Source organism: Nomascus leucogenys, chromosome 21 (genome assembly GCF_006542625.1).
Source record: "Nomascus leucogenys isolate Asia chromosome 21, Asia_NLE_v1, whole genome shotgun sequence".
NCBI classification, from domain to species: domain Eukaryota; kingdom Metazoa; phylum Chordata; class Mammalia; order Primates; family Hylobatidae; genus Nomascus; species Nomascus leucogenys.
Window position 1 is genome coordinate 68,370,883 of NC_044401.1, and position 24,203 is coordinate 68,395,085.

At 45.2% G+C, this 24,203-nt stretch overlaps 1 long non-coding RNA gene across 1 annotated transcript in view; it reads left to right on the plus strand.

The window, feature by feature from the left end:
• LOC105738801 overlaps positions 1-4,258 on the plus strand; it is a 66,534-nt gene extending 62,276 nt beyond the window's left edge. The window contains exon 7 of the long non-coding RNA XR_001114654.2: positions 3,258-4,258. This is a non-coding gene — a long non-coding RNA (uncharacterized LOC105738801). The remainder of the gene's footprint in view (positions 1-3,257) is intronic.
• Positions 4,259-24,203: the final 19,945 nt, after the last annotated feature.

Sequence of the window (24,203 nt, forward strand, 5' to 3'; positions counted from 1 at the left end):
TTCAGCTACATTCTGATCCTTATTCTGCCCTTCTTAGCTATGAAATTTTAGGCAAGTTCAAGGCTTTCCTTGGATGTATTTCTTTACTGATCTGATGAGTTCCATAACATCTGCACCCCCCGACCCATTTTTTTTTTTTTTTTTTTTTTGAGACTAGGTCTTGCACTGTTGCCCAGGCTGGAGTGGATCTCAGCTCACTGAAGCCTCAACCTCCTGGGCTCAAGTGATCCTCCCACTTCAGCCTCTGGAGTAGCTGGGACTACAGGCATGTGCCACCATTCCCAGCTAATTTTTGTTTTTGTTTGTAGAGATGGGCTTTTGCCATATCGCCCAACCTGTGACATTTCTCAGAAGAGGAAGATGTGTGGTGTTTGTTTTGAGAAGGAGTCTTGCTCTGTCATCCAGGCCGGAGTGCAGTGGTGCAATCTCGGCTCACTGCAACCTCCACCTCCTGGGTTCAAGTGATTCTCCTGCCTCAGCCTCCTGAGTAGCTGGGATTATAGTCATGTGTAGTCATGTATAGTCATGTGTAACGCCAGGCTAATTATTTTGTATTTTTAGTAGAGACAGGATTTCCCGTGTTGGCAAGGCTGGCCTTGAACTCCTGACCTCAAGTGATCCGCCCTCCTGGGCCTCCCAAAGTGCTGGGATTACAGGCCTGAGCCATCGCATCCAGCCCAATGATTTGTTCATTCTTGCCCAATGTTCCTTGAGGAACGACTCTGTCAAGGAGGCAAAGAAGTTTCACCTTATGTGTCACATCTACTTCCTTACGAGTGGCTGCTGAAAGTGTATACAGCAGTCCCCTGTTTATCCTCTGTTTCACTTACCTCCAGTCAACTAGTCTGAAAACATTCTATGGAAAATTCCAGAAATAACCAATTCATGAGTTTTCAATTGCACGCCGTTCTGAGTAATGTGATGAAATATCACGCTGCTCCTCCCCACCCTGTCCCACCTGGGACCTTTGTCCAGAGTATCCACACTGTATACACTACTCGCCCACTAGTCATTTAGGAGCATCTCAGTTATCAGGCCAACTGTCATGGCATCACAGTGCTTGTGTTCAAGGAGCCCTTACTTTACTCAATAATGGCCCCAAAGGGCAGGAGTAGTGATGCTGGTGATTCAGATTGCCAAAGAGAAGCCATAAAGTGCTTCCTTTAAGTGAAATGGTGAAAGTTGTCAATTTGTGGAAAGAAAAAAAAAAATCCTATGCTGAGGTTGCTAAGATCTATGGTAAGAATGGATTTTCTATCCATGAAATTGTGAAGAAAGGAAAGGAAATTAGTGCAAACTGTATACAGGGTTCCATACATTCCACAGTTCCAGGCATCCACTGGGGGTCTGGGAACATATTTCTAGTGCATATGGGGTACTAACGCATTGATTGACTAAAGATAGCTGTCACAAGCATTGAAAGGGAGGTGGTGAAACATCAAGTCTCCAGCTACACATATATGAGAAGTCAGCCATCAGAGCAGCCTTCCAGACCACCTGAAGTAGCACAGTGCACCTCCCTCCCTAACGCATCTCCATGTCATTTCCATCACAGCCTTTATTGCAATCTGTAGCACTCTTGTTTATTTAGTTGCTCACTTGTTTCTTTTTCTGGTCTTTTTCACCTTGCTGACTATAAGCTCCATGAAGACAGGGCTGTGTCTCCTTGATTCACCACTGTCTCCCTCATGCTATGCACAAAGTAGGTGTGCATTAAGCACGCATTGAATGTATGAAAAAAGGCATCAGGTATTGCCATCCCTGAACTCAATGCATGGCACCATGCAAAGCACATAAGACACAGGGCCACTTGGCAAAGACCAACATCCAATTAGGGAGATAAGACCTATCCAGAAGGAGGAATCAAACTCAAGCCAAATGAAAGAAGCAAAAACACAGAAACAGAAAAGAAAGGAAAGAAGGAAGGAAGGAGGGAGGGAGGGAGGGAGGGGAGGGAGGAAGGAAAAGAGGGAGGGAGGAGAAAGGGAGGGAGAAGGGAGGGAGGGAGGGGAGGGAGGAAGGAAAAGAGGGAGAGAGGAGAAAGGGAGGGAGAAGAAGAAAGGAAAGAGGGAAGGAAGGAAGGAGGGAAGGAGGGAGGGAGGAAGGAAGGAAGGAGGAAGGGAATGAGGGAGGGAGGGAAGGAGGGAGGGAGGGAAGGAGGGAGGGAAGGAGGAGGAGACGGAGGGAGGAGGAAGGGAGGGAGGAGAAAGGAAGGAAGGAAGCAAGGAAGGAAGAAAGGAAGGGAGGGAGGGAGGGAAAGAGAATCAATCCCTTCAACCAGAATTCTGTAAAGATACAATGAAGTGATCAATGTCAACTTGCTCTAATTGATTGAAATGTTATCATTCAACCAACTGTGTTACCAATTAACACAAATGTTACCATCTTGTGTTACCACTGGGGAAAATTGGAGAAACATGGATCTCTCTGTATTGCTTCTTACAATTTGAGGTGAAACTAAGTATCTCAAAATTTGAAACCTTTTTAGAAAAAAAAAAAAAAAATTCCACAACTTCCAATGTAGTTGAAAGTTGGAAGCTGAACCAAAGGGCACTTCAGCCCCACAGATTCCATTCCTTGTCTCACCTCTTCCCCCACCACAATGTGACCAAATAGTTTACAGTCCATTCTCCCAGAGGCTCCTGCCATCTCTTGTAAACGACAATCTGCTAGACTGTAGCTTCAGCAGATTTCTGGAAGACATCACTGAAATTCTGAGTGTCCAATGTGGGCATGAAGCCAGTTTTCTAGCTTCCGGCCTGTCCAAATCTGAGGATATTAGAGTATTCAAATGGCAGCCTGTGAACTCACATTTCAAGTAGACTGTTCCTCTTGCATCCTGGACTTCCACCATGGTAAGGTTCACGTCCTTGAGTCTAATGACTTGGTCCTCACCAGTCTTCCTTGCTGGAACATAAGCCCCACGAGGACAGAAATACTGGTGGGTTCCCTGCTGTTGGCCCTGGCCCACAGTGCCTATCCCATCAGTGTCCCCATAGTGGCCATTTGCAGTTCCTGCCTGTTCAACATCCATTTCTTGTTCTGCTGATAAAGGCATTCTTGTTTTTCCTTTGAGGAGCCACCCCTCCCACATTGCAGAAAGTCTGAGGGGCAGGGGGAGTTTAATTCAAAGTGCCCTCGTTTCTGCCCTGGCCAAGGGGAAGCAGGAGACCCAAGGCAATCAGAATTGGTAAATGCCAAGCACTAGATTTTTGCTAAAAATTTATTAAAAGACACGTTCTCTCTTTCCCCTACAGTTATTGTTCTGATAGAATATCAGCTGGGAGCTACTGAGGACCTCCTCACTACCCTCCCTTGGAAGAGTTTGTCTGCAATGGAGCCAACACAGTGGAAAGCAGAGCTGCGAAATGGACAAACAACTCCTGATGCCTCATCTGAGCACCTGGATTTAGCCACGCCTGAAGCTATTATATCCTTGAACTTTTGAATCATGTAGGTTACTATAATTCCTTTTTTGTTAAAGCTAATTTGAGTTGGGTTTCTATCACTTGCAATCAACAATTGACCAGGTGCTTAGTAGACAATGAATGACTGAATGAACAAATTCAATTCTGTAAGTATTTGTCATCTCCTTACATGGCAGGCACTGTTTTAAGTCCCAAAGAAAGAGGCAGAGGAGCAACAGAGATGAGTTCCTCCCTTGAGAACGAAGCATGTGGCCTGACAACCTAAAATTTGGGTCAATCCATCCAATTATGGTGACTGCTTAGAAATATCCCTTTTCCTCCCAACCTTTTCCTTTCCTTCTCCCATAAACATAATTGTGGCTCCTGCCAGTACTAAGGCATGGCCCATGGACCCACTAACACCCATGCTCACATTAGCTCTTGAGGCCGAGTGGCTTGGTTCTATCTGGTTATCAGATGCAAACTTCATCACAGCAGGGATTTGGGCTAGACATTAGAGGAATAGTGTGGTACCAGATGGTGTTTCTGAAGAAGGTTGTCCTATTTTTGCAGTTTAAGGATTTGATAATAAATCTGCCTGGCAGCCCTCAGATGTGATTTGGCCTTGAAATCGTCTCTGTTAATCCTTGATGCTGTGTGTATCTGTCAAGGTCCAACCAGGAAAAACAGAACCTGCTCTAAGTATCTAAACAAAAGGAATTTAATGTAAGGAGCTGATTGCACAGATGAAGGAAGGGGCTGGGAGGCAAACAACAGGGAACTGTGAGGTAACCCAGGGATGTGCCACAGCAGGAAGACATGACCACTACTAGGATAGAGAGGTAAAAAATAAAAAAATTTTAAAAAGAGGTGGTGTTACTTGTATTCAGGAGGTGCAGTCATCCAGAGGAGGCTGAAGCCATGGCAGGTCTGTGTGGCAGAAGCTGCTGCCAAGGAAGACATACCATGGCTCCAAGAAAAGCTGCCAGAGACAGAAAGTGTGGGGGAGAAAGATTCTTCCTTTTCCCTTCCTACTACCTCTCAAACTCACCACAGAGCTTCACCTTGGCCACATCCAACTCAGCACCTCCTATTGGCCACACCCAACCCAGCACTTCCCATTGGCCCCACCCAACCCAGCACCTCCCATTGGTCACACCCAACTCAGCACCTCCCAATGGACACATCCAACTCAGTATCTTCCACTGGTCACATACAATTCTGTACCTGCCATTGGTCATACCCAACCCAGCACTTCCCATTGGCCACACCCAACCCAGCACTCCCATTGGTCACACCCAACTCAGCACCTCCCAATGGACACACTCAACTCAGCATCTCCCATTGGTCACACCCAACACAGTACCTCCCATTGGCCACACCCAACCCAGCACCTCCCATTGGTCACACCCAACTCAGCACCTCCCAGTGGACACATCCAACTCAGCATCTTCCACTTGTCACACCTAACTCAGTACCTCCCATTGGTCATACCCAACCCAGCACTTCCCATTGGTTACACCCAACTCAGCACCTCCCAATGGACACACCCAACTCAGCATCTCCCATTGGCCACACCGAACCCAGTACCTCCCATTGGTCACCGCAACCAGGAGCCACAAACCAGGGATCCTCAGAAGCACAGCCTACAGGGGTCAGTCTCCTGTGATACAGGGGTGGGTGGGCATGGATCAGAGGTGGGAACAGATCAAAGATCACAGGACTGTACACTGCTGTTCCCCAGAAGCTGTCATCTCTGGGTTCCAACATGCAGCACCTCACTTCTCACCTGAGAAGAAATGGCCCTTTGAGATCCAAAGATGCCATCATTGAGTCTCTATCAGAAATTAGGATCAAGTTCCAAGATATCCATACCCTGCTGGTGGGATTGTAAAATGGCACGACCACTTTAGAGAACTACTTAGCAATTTCTGATCAATTAAACATACATCCATCCTAAGACCCAGCGAGTCCACTCTTGGGTATTTTCTCAAGAGCAATAAAAACATTGCACAAAAAGAATTATACAAGAATGTGTACAGCATTTTTTCCATAACAGCCAAAATTGGGAACAATTTAAATGTCCATCCTCTGAGGAGTGGATAAACAAAATTATGGCAGAGTCATACAATGGAACACTACTCAGCAATTAAAAGGAGCACACTACTTCTACACACAGCAATGTGAGTGAATCTCCAAAAGATTACAAGAAGCCAGACATAAAAGAGTGCATACTACCGCATTCATTTAAGTAGAATCCAAGAAGACATAAAAATCTAATCTACAGTGAGAGAAATCATAGTGGTTCTTAGTATGGGGGTTGGGGATTGACTCAGAAGGCACATCAAGGAACTTTCAGCTATGAAGCAAATGTTCTGTATCTTATTTTGGCTAGTGGTTACCCAGGTGTATACAATTATCAATACTCGTTCAACTGAAAACCTAAACTTTGTGCATGTTAGTGTGTGTTCTTCATTTGTTGTAGGGGACTGGAATATGCCACCCAAAAATATGCCTCTTTGGCATAAGAATTATTTTGAACTGATTATTTTGAGAAACAGCAACAAAAGAGAAGCTCTGGAAATGAAGTAGAAGTTACCCTTTTGTAAGGGAAATTTGCATCTATAAAGGAAGTCTCTATTTGTAATGATGTCTCCCACTCTGTACCAGAAAAAGGATGACTAAATCTCAAGAAAAAAAAATTTTTTTTTGAGACAGTGTTTCACTCTGTCGCCCAGGCTTGAGTGCAGCGGCACAATCATGGCTTACTATAGCCTCAACCTCCTGAGCTCAAGCAATCCTCCCACCTCGACCTCCTGAGTAGCTAGAACTACAGGCGCACACCACAATGTTTGGCTAATTTTGTTTATTTTTTGTAGAGATGGGGTCTCAGTATGTTGCCCAGGCTGGTTAGTCTCGAACTTCTGGGCTCCAGCGATCCATCTGCCTCAGCCTTCCAAAGTGCTGGGATTACAGGCGTGAGCCACTGTATCTGGCCAAGAAACTCTTATCAGTGGAGAAGGAACCAAGTTAAATTCTGCGAAACAAAACTTCTGTTTTTACCATCCATTTCCTGGTCACCTTCCCCATAACTTGCCTCCCCAACACCCTTTTTACTTTGTTCTAGTTAAAGATGCTATGTAAGGCAGAGTTCTAGGCCACTTCTTTGAGAGTTACTTATTTTTCTCAGGGTATTTCCCATGTGTTTGTGAGGTATAAATGTTAAAATACTCTGTTGTTTTACCCTTGTTAATCTGTCTTTTGTTACAGGGGGTCTCAGCTGAGAGCTTAGAAGATTAGAGGGAAAATTCGTTTTTTCTTACCCTACAATGTCAAATTAGTTGTAATGATGCAAAACCAACAAAAAAGAACCGAATTTCAAGGTAAAGGAAAAATTTCCTGCTTCTCTATTTGGCCTGCACTATCAAGCAAGACAACATTATTACATCCTGGCAGATTTCTTACTCCACATTTCTGTACGGTGGGATATTACCCACAAGCAGGTAGATGGCACTCAGTTTTGTAGGCTAATTCATATGACAGACCAGGAGTGACACGCAGCCCCAACGCCCCCACCACCCCCATGATTCATGGACATGGGACAAACTCAGCAGAAATGGTTGATGGGTGTTTTGCATTAAACTAAGTGGACATAAATATTTAATCACGTGACCATTACTTTTCAATACATAACCTACCACTGTGTATTCCTTTTGGAAATGGTGCCCTTCTGGCTTTATCCAAATACCAACTAAGAGCATTGGGAAAAGATACTAGGGCAAGAAATGTGACACTCCCTCTGCAAATGTTGCTTCCCCAGCATTCACTTCCAGTTTTCCACCTCCACCCCCACCCCCACCCCCAGTTTCTATTTAGGGCTCTGTGTAATTCTAGGGAAGCGAACTCTCCCCACCCCTTCCTCCCATCCTGCCAGCTCTAGGTTTGTAGCACCTGACTCAGAGTAGGCCAATCACTGCCTTTCATCCCACCACACCACCTCCCACCAGAGAGATTGGGTGAAGGTGGATGTGTGAACTAAACAGGCCCCATCATACTGAATCACAGTACTTTGGCTTACAAAGACTCTTCCCCAGGATAGCTGTCGCTTGGAAGTGTAAGGCTTGGAATTACTGAAGCCATTTGTGCTTCTATGAGTTGAGGCACGGCTAGGACACAGCAGAAAGGAGTGTTGAAAGAACTCCAGGGAAACAAAGCTTTGCCCTGCAGACATTATGATAAGTCTGAAATCTGTCCTCCCTCTCAACATTTTGGTTACATGAGCCAGTAAACCTTCCATATTGTTTAGTTTGACTTAGGTTTTGTATTTGCAGCCCACAGCATCATAACTATTGGGTGATAAGCAGAATGCTAGGCTCATTTGTGCAGCAGGGCGTAGTGTGTGAAAAAGGGTGAGACTGGCAATCAGAAGGCCTGAGTCCTGGTGCTGGCTGGGTCACAATTGAGCTGCGTGACCCTGGGCAAGTCATTTCACCTGGCAGATCTCAGTTTACTGCTCTGCAGAATGAGGCAATCAGACAAGCAGGGTCTCTAAGTTCTGTGGCATTAATAGCAATGAAAGCAATGATAATGATAACAAAATAACTCATAATTTATGTGCCTGATGCTGTCCTAATTGCTTTAGATCCATGATTTCATTTGATTCTTGTATCACTCAGGGTTGAATCCAGAATATTATGCAATAGGGCTGTGGTTTAAGAAGCCCTTATACAATTGTGGGAGAAGCTGAGAACCCAAGGACAAAAGGGAAAGTAGGAGGATCCGAGTAAAGCCACCAACCAGTCCTCCTGAGTCACTTGTGTGAGTGAGGAAGTAGGAGTTTGCCAGGGAGTACAGGAGAGGGCAGGCACGTCCTGCTGCTGTGGTGAGACAGCAAAGGGGAACGCAGTGAGGCAGTCTGTAGAAGACTGGTGTCTCAGAGATGTGGGGGGCCTGGGGCACTGTTGGTAACAAGCCTGGCAATTGGAAAGAAGTGGCATGGGAAAAAGTGAAGATAAGCTAGAATCTGCTGATACCTCTGCATCCGTCCCTTACTATAAGGCCAAGCATAATGATCTTCAGAGAGTAATGGCTGTTGATTCACTTTTACCTTACCTTCCAAACTTCATGCCCCCAGTTTTTCTTTTCTTTTGGTCAGCTCAACCTAGACATATTAATAATACATAGGGAAGAGGATTTGGGGAAGTATAGTTCAAGTTTAGACAAGTTGACGATGCAGACCAACAAAGCTCTGAGAGAAATAGAATAAATAGCCCCCAATGTTTAGAGAAGCTAAATAACTTGCTCAAAATTATCCATCTGGTGAGTATTAGAATCAGGACTAAGAATCAATCAGCACTTCTTACTTCTACTTAGTCCTTTTTCTGTATACTTGGCCACTTGTTCCCCAAATTTAGCTTTGTTTTTAATATAAAATGTGGTTGATTTTATTCATTGCTCTTTTATGTTGTTCACCGTCCTTCTCACTGATCACTGTTATCAATGACCCTGTCTCTTACTCCTTCTACTTCACCATCCTTAACCACTCAGTTTTGTGGCCTCATGGCCACAAGATGGCTGCTGCAGTGCCAGGCAACACATGTGACATGACAGCAGCCAGCTGAAGGACAGTCTTCATCCCTTGAGACTTTTTATTGGCTTGGAGTCCCTTTCCCAGAAGCTCCCATTCCTGGGCCACATGCTTCATAAGCTGCACAGGAGGCTGGAAATCATGTCTGTATCTAGTGTGTTCAGCCTCCATCTTGCGAAGTAACTTTGCCAGCAAATTAAAAAAAAAAAAAAAAAGTAGGGCAGGTGCGGTGGCTCACTCCTGTAATCTCAGCACTTTTGGAGGCCGAGGTGGGCAGATCACTTGAGCCCAGGGTTCGAGACCAGCCTGGGCAATATGCCAAAACTGTTAGGAGCAGGCGCTCCAAAATCTGGCCATAAACTGGCCCCAAAACTGGCCATAAACAAAATCTCTGCAGCACTGTAATATGTTTATAATGGCCCTAATGCCCACGCTGGAAGGTTGTGGGTTTACAGGAATGAGGGCAAGGAACACCTGGCCCACCCGGGCGGAAAACCGCTTCAAGGCATTCTTAAGCCACAAACAATAGTATGAGCAATCTGTGCCTTAAGGACATGCTGCAGTTAACTAGCCTAACCTATTCCTTTAATTTGGCCCATCCCTTCACCCATAAGGGATACTTTTAGTTAATTTATTATCTATAGAAACAATGCTAATGACTGCTTTCCTGTTAATAAATATGTGGGTAAATCTCTGTTCGGGGCTGTCAGCTCTGAAGGCTGTGAGACCCCTGATCTCCCACTTCACACCTCTATATTTCTGTGTGTCTTTAATTCCTCTAGCACCGCTGGGTTAGGGTCTCCCCGACCGAGCTGGTCTCGGCACAAAACCATGTCTCTATAAAAAATACAAAAATTAGCCAGGCATGGTGGCATGCAACTGTGGTCCCCGCTACTGGGGGAGGGAAGGTTAGGGGCTGAGGTGGGAGGATCCTTTGAGCCCAGGAGGTTGAGACTGCAGTGAACCGTGATTGTGCCACTGCACTCCAGCCTGGGTGACAGAGTGAGACCCTGTCCCCTCCCCACCAAAAAAAGAAAAAGAAAGGTAGAGGGAATGCTATGGGGTGGGCATCCATCAGCCATACCCTCATAATTTCCTTCTTTTTTAACTTTGCCCTTCAGTCATCAAGACTAGATGGTTTTGTCTGCTTGATTACACTTTGCGTAGAAGGATAGCTTTTATCTTTTCTGTTTTTGTTTTGTTTTGTTTTGTTTTGTTTGAGACAGGGTCTCACTCTGTTGCCCAGGCTGGAGTGCAGTGGTGCGATCTCAGCTCACTGCAGCCACCGCCTCCCAGGTTCAAGCAATTCTCCAGCCTCAGCCTCCTGAGTAGCTGGGATTACAGGTGCACACCACCACACCCAGCTAATTTTTGTTTTTTTTAGTAGAAACAGGGTTTCACCATGTTGACCAGGCTGGTCTTGAACTCCTGACCTCAAGTGATCCACCTGCCTCAGCCTCCCAAAGTGCTGGGATTACAGGAGTGAGCCACTGTGCCTGGCCAAAGGATTATTTTCTACTTGAGAATTTGTAAAATTGTCCACATTAGCATCACTATGTAAAGGCCCCGAAAGCAATGTCTTTCAAAAAGGAGTAGTAGCGCTACACCAAACACACAGTTCAGTGTTTCCCAACCATTTTTAAAATGTTTCAGCCCCCTACAGAGCCTTTTTAGGCATCTTTTTTTCTTGATCTGCCACCCATGAAACTAAAACCACAGCTATTCCATATATTGGTTTGTGTGCTTTATGTCTATCTGTGCTTTACACATTTAAAAACTTAAGGGATTTTTACCTCCCTCGAAATTCATTTTTTTCTTCTTGACTGCCTTATGGTCCCCATTAAGAAGGCATGGTCTAGATGTAACCTTGAGCTCTTTCAGACGGGTATTCCTATTTTCCAATGAGGTAAAGATTGATACTTATCCAATCACAATATCCAGATGTATCCAATAAGCTCTGCAAGGCTACACAGCTGTCAGAGGCAGTCAAACCAAAGCAACCTCATCTTGAATAGGGGTGGAGTAAAGTGAGGCTGAGACCTACTGGGCTGCATTCTCAGGAGGTTAGGCATTCTAAGTCACAGGATGAGATAGGCGGTCGGTTTCACTCGAGTCAGTGTGAAGAGACCAGCAAACAGGCTTTGTGTGAGTAATACAGCTGTTTATTTCACCTGGGTGCAGGCGGGCTGAGTCCGAAAAGAGAGTCAGCGAGGGGACATAGGGGTGGGGCTGTTTTATAAGATTTGGGTAGGTAAAGGAAAATTACAGTCAAAGGGGGGTTGTTCTCTGGCGGGCAGGAGTGGGGGTCATAAGGTGCTCAGTAGGGGAGCTTTTGAGCCAGGATGAGTCAGGAGAAGGAATTTCACAAGATAATGTCATCAGTGAAGGCAGGAACCGGCCATTTTCATTTTTTTTTTTTTTTTTTTTTATTGTACTTTAGGTTTTAGGGTACATGTGCACAATGTGCAGGTTTGTTACATATGTATCCATGTGCCATGTTGATTTCCTGCACCCATTAACTCGTCATTTAGCATTAGGTATATCTCCTAATGCTGTCCCTCCCCCCTCCCCGGCCATTTCTTTTGTGGTGGAATGTCATCAGTTAAGGCAGGAACCGGCCATCTGGATGTGTACGTGCAGGTCACAGGGGATATGATGGCTTAGCTTGGGCTCAGAGGCCTGACATTCTTGTCTTCTTATATTAATAAGAAAAATAAAATGAAATAGTGGTAAAGTGTTGGGACGGCGAAAATTTTGGGGGATGGTATGGAGAGATACTGGGCGATGTTTCTCAGGGCTGCCTCGAGCGGGATTAGGGGCGGCGTGGGAACCTAGAGTGGGAGAGATTAAGCTGAAGGAAGATTTTGTGGTAAGGGGTGATATTGTGGGACTGTTAGAAGAAACATTTGTCATGTAGAATTATTGGTCATGGCCTGGATACGGTTTTGTACGAATTGAAAAACTAAACAGAATAAGAGAAGGAGAAAAACAGGTATTAAAGGTTTAAGAATTGGGAGGACCCAGGACATCTAATTAGAGAGTGCCTAAGGAGATTCAGCATAGTCCTGCCAGCAAAGATTATTTATTTACTTTAAGAGTTAACAGTGGCAGTTTGGGGATAGCACCAGGAGGTATCAGCTGTGATGGTTTGGAGAAACAGTGTAAACCTGCAGTGTAAACAAGAGCAGGGCATGTATGAGTAGTTGAGAACGGTGAATAGGGGTATGACTAGACAGAAGATAGTAGGGATGACAAGTTTTTATGGGCACAGTCCACGTTGGTCTGGTGTCTGGAATGAGACTGGGGCCTAACAAAAAGGAGCGTCTATACAGGAGCTTAAATGGACTGTACCTTGTAGCATTCTGAGGACAGGCCTCAATTCTGAGAAGGGAAAGTGGTAAAAGTTTTGTCCAGTCCTTTTTAAGTTGGTGGCTGAGCTTGGTGAGGTGTGTTTTTAAAAGACCATTAGTCTGTTTTACTTTACCTGAAGTTCGAGGACTGTAAGGGATATAAAGGTTTCACTGAATACCAAGAGCCTGAAAAAATGCTTGGCTGATTTGACTAATAAAGGCCGGTCTGCTATCGGACTGTATAGAGGTGGGAAGGCTAAACTGAGGAATTGTGTCTGACAGAAGGGAAGAAATGACTGTGGTGGCCTTCTTAGACCCTGTGGGAAAGCCCTCTACCTATCCAGTGAAAGTGTCTACCTAGACCAAGAGGTATTTTAGTTTCCTGACTCGGGGCATGTTGAGTAAAGCTAATTTGCCAGTCCTGGGCGGGGGCAAATCCCTGAGCTTGATGTGTAGGGAAGGGAGGGGGCCTGAATAATCCCTGAGGAGTAGTAGAATAGCAGATGGAACACTGAGAAGTTATTTCCTTGAGGATAGATTTCCACGATGGAAAGGAAATGAGAGGTTCTAAGAAGCGGGCTAGTGGCTTGTACTATAGCATAGCCTGCCTTTGCTGGTGTGTGGTGATTAGGCCTGGTGGAACTGCCATCAGTAAACCAAGTGTGATCAGGGTGAGAAACAGAGAAGAAGTAAATGTGGGGAAACGGGGTGAACGTCAGGTGGATCAGAGAGAGGCAGTCATGAGGGTCAGGTGTGGTATCAGGAATAATGTAGGAGGCTGGATTGAAGTCTGGGCCAGGAACAATGGTAATTGTGGGAGACTCAATGAACAGTTAGTACAGCTGAAGGAATAGGGGAGCAGAAAGTATATGCGTCAGGTGTGAGGAAGAAAATAGATTTTGGAAATTATGAGAGCTGTAGAGAGTGAGTTGAGCATAGTTTGTGATTTTTAAGGGCCTCTAAAAGTAATAGGGCAGCAGCAGCCGCTGCATGGAGACATGATGGCCAGCCTAAAACAGTAAGGTCAAATTGTTTGGACAAAAAGGCCAAAGGACGCGATCCCGGTCCTTGTGTAAGAATTCTGACTGCACAGCCCTGCACTTGGGCTGTGTGTAATGAAAAGGGTTGGGATGAGTCCGGGAGAGCTAGGGTGGAGGCAGTCTCTAAAGCTGTCTTCAAGGAACGGAAAGAGGAGTGGGGAAAGGATTTAGGATCTATGGGGTCAGCTAGGTTTCCTTTTGTGAGTTTATATGATGGTTTTGTTAGGATGGCAAAACCAGGTATCCAAAGGTGAAAGTATCCAACCATGCCCAGGAAGAAAAGGAGTTGTTGTTTTGTAGAAGGGGTTGGGGTTTGAGAGATTAGTTGGACATGATCAGCAGGGAGAGCACGTGTGTTTTTATGAAAATTATGCTGTGATAGGTAACAGATGAGGAAGAAATTTGGGCTTGACTGAAGTAATGGGGGCTGTCTGTGAAGCTTTGCGGCAGTACAGCCCAGGTAATTTGCTGAGCCTGATGGGTCCAAGTGAGAGCGAAGAGAGGCTGGTATGAAGGGTGCAAAGGAATAGTAAAGAAAGCATGTTTGAGATCCAGAACAGAATAATGGATTGTGGAGGGAGGTATTGAGGATAGGAGAGTATATGGGTTTGGCATCATGGGGTGGATAGGCAAAACAATTTGGTTGGTAAGGCATAGATCCTGAACTAACTTGTAATGCTTGTCTGGTTTTAGGACAGGTAAAATGGGGGAATTGTAAGGAGAGTTTATAGGCTTTAAAAGGCCATGCTGTAGCAGGCGAGTGATAACAGGCTTTAATCCTTTCAAAGCATGCTGTGGGATGGGATATTGGCATTGAGCGGGGTAAGGGTGATTAGGTTTTAATGAGATGGTAAGGGATGCGTGATCGGTCGCCAAGGAGGGAGTAGAGGTATCTTATACTTGTGGGTTAAGGTGGGAGGATACAAGAGGAAGATGCAAACGAGGCTTTGGATTGGGAAGAAGGGAGGCAATGAGATGTAGCTGTAATCCAGGAAAAGTCAGGGAAGCAGATAATTTAGTTAAAGTGTCTCAGCCTAATAAGGGAACTGGGCAGGTGGGGATAATTAAAAAGCAGTGCTTTAAAGAGTATTGTCCAAGTTGGCACCAGAGTTGGGGAGTTTTAAGAGGTTTAGAAGTCTGGCTATCAATACCCACAACAGTTATGGAGGCAAAGGAAACACGGCCTTGAAAAGAAGGTAATGTGGAGTGGGTAGCCTCCATATTGATTAAGAAGGGGACGGACTTACCCTCCACTGTGAGAGTTACCTAAAGCTTGGCGTCCATGATGTTCTACAGGGCTTCCGAGGCAATCGGGCAGTGTCAGTCTTCAGCCGCTAAGCCGAGAAGATCTGGGAAGGAGTCAGTCAGAGAGCCTTGGGCCAGAGTTCCAGGGGCTCCGGGAGTGGCTGCCAGGTGAGTTGAACAGTCCAATTTCCAGTGGGGTCCCACACAGATGGGACATGGCTTAGGAGGAATCCTGGGCTGCGGGCATTCCTTGGCCTGGTGGCCAGATTTCTGGCACTTGTAGCAAGCTCCTGGGGGAGGCGGTTCTGGAGGAATGTCTGGCCACTGTGGTTTAGGCGTTTGGAAGTTCTTGTGTGCTGGAGATGTGGCTGGGGTTTGTCTCACAGTGGAGGCAAGGAATTGCAACTCAGAAATACGTTGCTATTTGGCTGCCTCTACTCCATTATTGTACACCTTGAAGGTGAGGTTAATTAAGTCCTGTTGTGGGGTTTGAGGGACGTAATTTAATTTTTGGAGTTTTATTTAATGTTGGGAGCAGATTGGGTAATAAAATGTATTTTGAGAATAAGACAGCCTTTTGACCTTTTAGGGTCTAGGGCTGTAAAGCGTCTCAGGGTTGCTGCCAAACGAGCCATGACCTGGGCTGGATTTTTATACTTGATGAAAAAGAGCCTAAATCCTATCTGATTTGGGATAAAGAAAAAGGAGCATTAACCTTGACTACGCCTTTAGCTCCAGCCACCTTTTTAAGAGTAAATTGCTGGGCAGGTGGGGGAGGGATAGTCAGAGAACAAAACTGTAAGCCGGACCGGGTGTGAGGAGGGGAGGTGATAAAAGGATTATAGGGTGGAGGAGCAGAGGCTGAGGAAGAATTGGGACGTAACTCAGCCTGGCGAGGAGGAGAGAGGTCAGATGGGTCTGTAGAAAAGGAAGATTAGAAAGACTCAGCGACACTTGGGTTTGGGACTGAGGGGACAGGTGGGAGGGAAAGAAGGAAGATTTGGGATGAGCTGCGTTGAGAACCAAGACTAGGGAGAGACCCATGTGTCAAAGAATGCCTAGACGTCAGGCTCCTCAGACTGTTTGCCTATTTTACAACAGAATTATTTAGATCTTGTAGGATGGAAAAATTGAAAGTGCCATTTTCTGGCTATTTGGAACTACTGTTGAGTTTGAGTTTGTATTGGGGCCAAGCGGCATTGCAGAAGAAAATAAGACTCTTAGATTTTAGGTCAGGTGAGAGTTGGAGGTTTTAAGTTGTTAAGAACACAGGCTAAGGGAGAAGAAGGAGGAATGGAAGGTGGAAGCTTGCCCATAGTGAAGGAGGCAAGCCCAGAGAAAAGAGTAGAGACATGGAGAAGGAGTGGGGGGTTCTTGCCCTCCAGAAAAGCAGAGAAGGGGTTGGGGCACAGAGATAAGAGGTCGGGGTGTGGAAATAAGGAATCAGGGCACAGAGAGATAAGAGGTCAGGGTTCCTGCCCCTCCCCCAGAAAAGCAGGACTTGCCGCTAAGGGTGAAGGACCAAGGCAGGTGTCCCTGTGTGGTCTGACACCTCTGAAACCTGGGTGAATAATCAGAGAGGCATCCCTGCAATGATTAAACACCAAGGGAAGGCTGCCTTCCCAGTCCGTGACCGGCGCTGGAGTTTTGGGTCCATGGATAAAACGTGTCTCCTTTGTCTCTACCAGAAAATGAACTGAAATTAAGAGAAGGGAGAGATTGAAGTGTGGCGCCAAGATTGAAAGGAGAAAGAGGCTGAGGGATAGTGAGGGAGGTTGGAGAAGAGTAAAAAGAGGCCGCTTACTGGATTTGAAATTGGTGAGATGTTTCTTGGGCTGGTTGGTCTGAGGACCTGAGGCCGTAGCTGAATCTTTCTCATGGAACAAAGAGCCATCTGGATGTGTACGTGCAGGTCACAGGAGATATGATGGCTTAGCTTGGGCTCTCAGGCCTGACAGTCGGCACAAGATACAGATCATAAAGACCTTGCTAATAAAACAGGTTGCAGTAAAGAATCCAGCCAAATCCCACCAACACCAAGATGGTGACGAGAGTGACCTCTGATGGTCCTCACTGCTACACTCCCACCAGTGACAGGACAGTTTACAAATGTCATGGCAATGCCAGGAAGTTACCATATATGGTCTAAAAAGGAAAGGCATGAATAATCCACCCTTTGTTTAGGATATCATCAAAAAACCATAAAAATGGGAAACCAGCAGCCCTGGGGGCTGCTCTGCATTAGGCATAGCCGTTCTTTTATTCCTCTACTTTCTTAGTAAGCTTGTTTTCACTTTATTGTGTGAACTTGCCCAGAATTCTTTCTTGCGTGAGATCCAAGAACCCTCTCTTGGGATCTGAATCAGGACCCCTTTCCGGTAACACAGCTACTTGAGCAGAGGCATAGAGGAAGGGACAGTATTTGCCCCCATTTCTGACACAGCTTCTCCACTTAAACCAAAGACCTTGAGTCAGACACTTGAGTTTACAAAGCTTCACATGTGGGGCTTATAAGAAAATATTAAAAGCTAGAGCAAGGAAACTGGGCGAAATGAAGGGAATGTTATATGACTGCAGGAGAAAGCACGATTCTGAATTGGGGCTCTGGTTGCAAGTACCGGAAAGAAACTTGAGCTAGTTTAAATGATGAGGGGGGCGGGGAGAAGGAATGTTCCTGATGGGATACTGCATTCACTTTCCAGGGCTGTCTTAACAAGCACCACAAACTGGGTGGCTTAAACACCAGAAATCTGTTGTCTCACAGTTTTGGAGTCTGGAAGTCTGAGATCAAGATGTCAGCAGGGCTGGTTTTTGTCTAAGACCTCTCTCCCTAGTTTGTAGATAGCCGCCTTCTCTCTGCGTCCTCATGTGCTTTTCCTCTGGACCTGTGTCTCCCTGCCATCTCTTTCTCTTCTCATAAGGACACCAGTCATATTGGATTAGGGTTGTTGGTGAAAAGAATCAAACTCTGTAAAATACTTGAAGAGATTTGTTCTGAGCCAAATATGAGTGACCATGGCCCAGGACACTGCCTCCGGAGGTCCAGAGAACATGTGCCCAAGGTGGTTGGGATGCAGCTTGGTTTTATACATTTTAGGGAGGCATGAGATATCAGTCAAATACGTTTGAGAAATACATTGGTTTGGTCCAGAAGGGCGGGACAATTTGAAGGACAGGGGGGTGCTTCCAGGTTATAGCTAAATTTAAACATTTTCTGGTTGGCAATTGGTCAAGTTTGTGTAAAGACCTGGGATTAACAGAAAGAAAATGTTCAGGTTAAGAGAAAAGATTGTGGAGACAGGTTCATTTGAACTCTCAAAGTGGCTGCCCTTAGAGACAATACATGACACAAGTTTCCTATTTGGACCTTTAAACAGGTGCTAGACTCTCAGTTAATCTCTTCAGGATTGGGAGGGCCTGGAAGAAAAAGATCTAGTTATGTTAATAGAGATTCTTTATACATGCAAATTTTCCCCCCACAAAGGATGGCTTTGCAGGGTCATTTCAAAACATGGCAAAGAAAAATGTTTTGGGGTAAAATATTTTTATTTTCTTCTTTGTTACATAATGTTATGCCAGAGTCAGATTGGAAAGTAAGTCAGGATGTATAGGGTTAAATAAAACCCAACTAATGAGAATTTATGGTTTGTAGGGCATGATTCCCCAGACCCCATAGATAGGAATTTGGGCAAGAGAAAAAAAGCAGAGCTTAGTACTCGATAGTGTAAATCAGAGAAAATGGCCTTGGCAAGTTCAATCATTTTAGGAAGTTTATTTGCCAAAGTTAAGGACACATGCCCAGGAGACAGGTCTATGCCTTTCTCCAAAGATGGTTTTGAGGTCTTCCATGTTTGAAGGGCAGGATATTGAGAAGTACACAATTTTCAGTTGAAGGGGAGAGGGGAAAATAGTCATTCACGTCTTTGTCAGGCTCAGTGAGTCTGCATTTTTTATGTAAGGTAATGCAGCTAGGCGCGATGGCTCATTCCTGTAATCCCAGCATTTTGGGAGGCCCAGGCAGGCAGATCACAAGGTCAGGAGATTGAGACCACCCTGGCTAACATGAGGAAACCCCATCTCTACTAAAAATACAAAAAATCAGCCAGGCATGGTGGCATGCCCCTGTAGTCCCTGCTACTCAGGAGGCTGAGGCAGGAGAATCGCTTGAACACGGGAGGCGGAGGTTGTAGTGAGCTGAGATCACGCCACTTTGCTCCAGCCTCGGTGACAGAGTGAGACTTCGTCTCAAAAAAAAAAAAAAAAAAAAATCCAAATAATTAGCCAGACGTGATGGTGGACACCTGTAATCCCAGCTACTCGGGAGGCTGAGGCAGGAGAATTGCTTGAACCTGGGAGGTTGAGGTTGCAGTGAGCTGAGATTGCACCGCTTTACTCCAGCTTGGGCAAAAAGAGGGAAACTCCACCTAAAAAAAAAAAAAAAAAAAAAAAAAAAAGGGGAATGCAGCCAATAGGGCAGAGGAAACAATCACATATGCAGAGGGATAACCTTGAGCTCTGTCCTGTGTCCCTATGCAGCTCCAGAAGGTAAGCTATCAATTTACATTATCACGGTGAACTTCAATAGAACTGCTTTAGGGTGAAGATCTTGGGGACCACAAGGAATTTTCTTTTGGGCAAAATGTGAGGAAGCTACGTAGCTTTTCATCTTTGTAGCCGTCTTATCTAGGAACCAAAATGGAAGGTAGGTATGTGTGATCCAGTTTCCAGCTTGACTTTTCCCTTTGGCTTAGTGAATTTGGGGTTCCCAGATTTATTTTCCTTATTTTTTTGTAGCAAGAGTTACAGTGGTATCTCATGGACTCCATTTAAAGGTTGAACAAACAGGCCTTAAAAGAGCAGATACCAGGCTGGGTGTGGTGGCTTACGCCTGTAATCCCAGCACTTAGGAAGGCGAGCGGATCACTTGAGGCCAGGAGTTCGAGACCAACCTGGCCAATATGGTGAAACGCCATCTCTACTAAAAATACAAAAATTAGCTGGGCGTGATGGCACATGCCTGTGGTCCCAGCTACTCGGGTGGCTGAGGCAGAAGAATCACTCGAACCTGGGAGGCAGAGGTTGCAGTGAGCCGAGATGGTGCCACTGCACTGCAGCCTGGCAACAGAGTAAGACTCCGTCTAAACAATACAGAAAGAGAGAGAGCAAATTCCAGGGCTGCTCCAACAGGTATTTGAGATTTTTTCTTCTTTTTATTTTATTTTTTTGAGATAGAGTCTCACTCTGTCACCCAGGCTGGAGTGCAGTGGCGTGATCTCGGCTCCCTGCAACCTCCACCTCCTGGGTTCAAGCAATTCTCCTGCCTCAGCCCCCTGAGTAGCTGAGATTACAGGCACCCACCACCACACCTGGCTAATTTTTGTATTTTAGTAGAGACGAGGTTTCACCTTGTTGGCCAGGCTGATCTCGAACTCCTGACCTCAAGTGATCCACCCGCCTTGACCTCCCAAAGTGCTGGGATTACAGGCATGAGTCACCACGGCCGGCTGAGATTTTTCCTTCTAGAGCAAGAATCCCAAACCGTAATGCTTCCAAGCACTAGGAGGTAGGATTAACGAGGGCAGGGTAAACAAAATGGATTGGCAGAGACTGTGGGGGAACTGGAGAGTGTGGGACCCAATTAAAGAGGGTGCCACTTAGCTCCAGACAATTGCTGCCTTTCAGAATCCCAGGCCTAGTATAGTTAGATGGTCTAGTTTTCTAACAGAATCCAAAAGTCTGGGTTTTTAGTAAAGTTTACAATATTTTAAAAACCGTGCAGCCCAAATAAAGCATGTCTGCCAGCTAGATCTCTGTCCAGTTTGTGGTTTCTTCTTGAGAGCTGTAGGGAAGGAAAGGTTTTTCTCTTCACCTTCCTCGGTTTGATAGCTGGGTCTATGAAATTAACTGACAACAGGGAGATTAACAGGAAAAAAAGTACATAAATTTATGAATTCTTAATGTAACATGCATGAATGCATCACAGAAAAAAAAGAGTGAATACCTCAAAAAAGCGGTGAGATTTGACAGCTTCCATTCCATCTTAATAAGGAAAGTGGGGTGGGATGCAGGTCACTTAGGAGAGTAGAAGATTTTTAGGAAAGATGAATGAGCCCATAGAAAATAAGATGGGAGATATGCTAGGTTGTGACAAAGTTTGTATGAGAGTGGTGTCAACTTCTAGTCTCTCTGTGATGAGTTCATCTTCCCTGGTTGATGAAACTCTCAGGGATGGGACTGATGACAATTTAGTTTCTTTTGCAGGATCTGTCCTTAGGCAGTTAAGGGAAGTTCAGAGAGGGCCTGCCTCTTCACTGCTGTTTTTTAAAGTGCCTTCGACTCAAAATAATCAATGTATCAAACTGGCAAATTTGGGGTTAGAACTGAACCCCTTCAGAGCTTTCCTGTGATGTGACTCAGCTTCCTTCTCTGTGGCTCAGTTCTGAGGCGAGAGGTCCTGATTGGCCCAGCTAGGGCCAGGGGGTCACTGGGAGGGATGACTCAGTGAAAATGTGGCTACTGAGTGGGCAGAGTGATAGAGTCGTTCCTAAAGAAGAGGGTCTCAAACTGCAGGATCCTCTGGAGGGAGTGAGGGGTCAAGGTAAAGCTGTTTATCACTTTTCCGTGTCAGTGGGAATCGTATCACCCAGTGGGAAACAACTTGCAGCTTATGGAAAGGAAAGAATGAAATGAAATAGGCTTAAACTGAAACGCAAGGAATTTAAATCAGACATTTGGTCTTCCAAAGGGAGCTGTAAAGCTCTGAGAATTTACCACAGGGCCTCGGGTCCTATCAGATTGAGTCAAAACATATCTGACTTGCCTGATCTCTGGGAAGACCTTGTCAAGCATCATCTGTCATTGTCTCCACTCCCTTTTTCCAGCCCCTAAATCCCAGTTCAGGTGCAACACATTCACCGCCTTCCCCGAGAAGAGCATGGGCCATTTCTTATCTCACCAGCTTGCAGATCAAAGTGTGATTTGAGCACTGGGGCCCAGTTATACCTCCCCTCCCCTTACCTTCCCATTGAGCCACTGAAAGTCCCAGCAAATCCTTTGATGTTGCTGATTCTGTATTTAAGGTGATGTCTTCATTTGGGAAAAATAATTTCACTCTGATGGGCTGATACCGATGGAAAACTGGCATTGTCAATTGTTATTAAGTTAGAGGATATATGGAGGGTGATGATAAATTCCATGCATTATGAGTTATTAAGAACAGGTTGGTACCCTTACTCATTTGCTTTAACATGCCTCCTTCACCCCCATCTATTAACTTGTGGCTATTTGAAGGCTACATATGCAAATAGAGGCAGAGCTATCAGTGGAAGTGGGGGCAGTGGATGGGGGGACACAGCTGCTTTGGGGGAATAAATGAAATCACATCCACTGAACTATTTTGCTGTTTAAATCCATTCTAAAGATATCCTAGGAGCAATGAGTGCTCTGAAACAACCCAGCTAGGGCTCCAGAACACTCATTCTGATGGTAGTTCTGTCCAAAACTTGAAGGACAACAGCTGCAGAAGGAAATTATAGCATCAGAAATTTCCCAGCTGCTCAACTCCCTGTGGACTTGCTTCTGATAACTTTTCTTTCATTATTTTTATAATTAATTCATATAATGCTTTAAAGTCAACACAGTTGACAGGCTGTTTTCTGACCATTCATTCATTGGAATAAGTTTATGGAATGCCTGTCATGTGCCGGGAACCATTCTAAAAGTGGAGACTTTCATGGCAAACAAAACCGACAAAGGTCCTGCTTTTGTGGCTCTTATACTGTAATGGCAAGAAGGAAAGGAAGCAAAACAAGTCAAGAAATAATTGAGCAAGATAATCAACTGTAGCCGCAAAAGACATGATACCCTTCCTCACCCATCGTTTAAGGGTCATGGCCTACACTCCTATAGCAAAAGACAGGTTAACAAGAGAAAAACATAACGCATTTGTTTAATCAAAGTTTTATGTGATATAGGAGCCTTTAGAAATTTAGACCCAGAGACCCAAGGAAAACTATTTTTATGCTTAGGTTGCATGAAGAATGGATAGCCATGTAGAAGTGTGACTGGACAGAAGGGTATAATCTAATGGTGATAGACTGAGTGGGAGAATCCAGTGAGTAGAAAAAACAGAGCTCAGTTTCTCCTACCACACTGTCACTCAACAATCAATGCAAAAACCTTCAATGTTCCCTGGTCACCAAGAAGCATGGGGGGATTCCTTCTCACCATCAACCAACCAGTCAGTTAATTCTGCAGCAGATTCTCCTGCAGAAACCACCTGCCTTTAATGCAATTCATTTCTGACACTATCTACCTGGAGATAGCATCACAACCCACACATTGAGGGCTCAGTTCCACAAGACCGCCCCTGACTTCCAATGCCAGTTGCAAGCCCCAGGTTATCTTACCTATGCTTCGGACCAACGAGCTATAAATTGGGTTCCCACAGCTTCTTCTTTGGGTTCGATTAATTTGCTGGAGTAACTCACAGAACTCAAGGAAACACTTACTTATGACTATTAGCTTATTTTAAAGGATATTACAAAGGCTGCAGATATACAGCCACATGAAGAGAAACACAGGACAGGGTCTAGAAGGGTCCCAAATGCAGAAGTTGGGAATGTGTAAGTCCCCATGTGCTCAGCTCTCCCCAAGCTCTCTGAACTCTGTCCATTTTGGGTTTTTATAGAAGCTTTATTATGAAGGCATGATTGATTAAACCATTAGCCTCTAGCTATCAAGTTAACCTTCATCCCCTCTCTCCTCCCTGGAGGTTAGGGAGTGGGTCTGAAAGTTCCAACCCTCTGATCACAAGGCTGATTATCCTGGCAACCAGAACTTTATTCTGTAGTATCTAGGGGCTTTCCAAAAACTGTCTAATTAACATAAGCCCAGGTGTGTTTGAAAGGACTTGATGTAATTAACAAAAGACTGTCTTTCACCTTTATTGTTTAGGTGCTACTTCAGGAACCAAAGAGAAAATAGCAAATATTTTAACAGATAATATTCTTATTGCTCCAGTCACTTAGGAAATAACAAGGCTTACAGGAACTGAGAGCCGGGAATCAGGATGGACCAAAAAATACACGGTAATATCACACCCATCAAGGCCTGTCGCCTCTGTTTCTTGGCTCTCTGTGTAGCATTCCTGCCCACTTCCACCACCGCCCCCAGTACAAGGCAGGACCCTTCTGAGATGAAGGTCTTTAAGTGGGAAGGGAGAGAGGGCTACATAGGTTTTATGGCTTGCTTTGTGGGAGAGAAGTTCTAGTTTCTGTGACCCACCTTGAGGAAGAAGAACTCTGGCTTGTATGACTCATTTCAGGAGAGAAAGAGGGGCGGAGACTGGGGGGAGGGCAGGAGAAGGTCAGAGAGACCTTGCTTTGCTTCAGAGGTCCATCCAGTCTCCTTTAGTTCAAAGTGCTCAGCATGCTAAAGTGCCATACTTTGGAGTATTGTGTTCTGAGCCCCAACAAGACGATCGGGTATGGACTTGCTGAAGGAGTGCATCAGAGATAAGACCTAAATGACAAGAAGGAGCCAGCTTTGTGAAGATCTGGGATTTTCTAGACCA